Here is a 1602-nt window from a genome sequence, read left to right on the forward strand (position 1 = left end):
ACTGCACCCACCATTATACTGTACTGCACCCCCTCCCCCATGTACTACTGCACCCACCATTATGCTGTACTGCACCCCCTCCCCATGTACTACTGCACCCACCATTATACTGTACTGCACCCCCTCCCCCATGTACTACTGCACTCACCATTATACTGTACTGCACCCCCTCCCCATGTACTACTGCACCCACCATTATACTGTACTGCACCCCCTCCCCCATGTACTACTGCACCCACCATTATACTGTACTGCACCCCCTCCCCCATGTACTACTGCACCCACCATTATACTGTACTGCACCCCCTCCCCCATGTACTACTGCACCCACCATTATACTGTACTGCACCCCCTCCCCCATGTACTACTGCACCCACCATTATACTGTACTGCACCCCTCCCCCATGTACTACTGCACCCACCATTATACTGTACTGCACCCCCTCCCCCATGTACTACTGCACCCACCATTATACTGTACTGCACCCCTCCTCCATGTGCTACTGCACCCACCATTATACTGCACTGCACCCCTCCCCCATGTACTACTGCACCCACCGTTATACTGTACTACACCCCCTCCCCATGTACTACTGCACCCACCATTATACTGCACTGCACCCCTCCCCCATGTACTACTGCACCCACCATTATACTGTACTGCACCCCCTCCCCCATGTACTACTGCACCCACCATTATACTGTACTACACCCCCTCCCCCATGTACTACTGCACCCACCATTATACTGTACTACACCCCCTCCCCCATGTACTACTGCACCCACCATTATACTGTACTGCACCCCTCCCCATGTACTACTGCACCCACCATTATACTGTACTGCACCCCCTCCCCCATGTACTACTGCACCCACCATTATACTGTACTGCACCCCCTCCCCCATGTACTACTGCACCCACCATTATACTGTACTGCACCCCCTCCCCCATGTACTACTGCACCCACCATTATACTGTACTGCACCCCCTCCCCCATGTACTACTGCACCCACCATTATACTGTACTGCACCCCCTCCCCCATGTACTACTGCACCCACCATTATACTGTACTGCACCCCTCCTCCAAGTACTACTGCACCCACCATTATACTGTACTGCACCCCTCCCCATGTACTACTGCACCCACCATTATACTGTACTGCACCCCTCCCCATGTACTACTGAACCCACCATTATACTGTACTGCACCCCCTCCCCCATGTACTACTGCACCCACCATTATACTGTACTGCACCCCCTCCCCCATGTACTACTGCACCCACCATTATCATACTTACTGTTGTGTCCCCCCCTAACAATTACCTGTAGAAAGGACCTGCAGAGAGAAGCAAACTTGTTGCAGTCGTGTAGACCAGCCAGGCTAAACTGAATAAGCCACACCTGCTGTACAGTCACATGGCTTGAGGAAGTCATGTGACCTTGTGATGTCAGCAGGTCCTTTTACAGTATGGGATTTAGACATTACCCTACACGAACGCCGGGACGGCAGCAAAAAGGGTTGGGCCAACATTAGCATTACCAACTAGCGAGTCACAGGAGCATTCAGGCGGAGTTTTGTCAACCCAGGGAAACTACTAAT

Source organism: Dendropsophus ebraccatus, chromosome 8 (genome assembly GCF_027789765.1).
Source record: "Dendropsophus ebraccatus isolate aDenEbr1 chromosome 8, aDenEbr1.pat, whole genome shotgun sequence".
NCBI classification, from domain to species: Eukaryota; Metazoa; Chordata; class Amphibia; order Anura; family Hylidae; genus Dendropsophus; species Dendropsophus ebraccatus.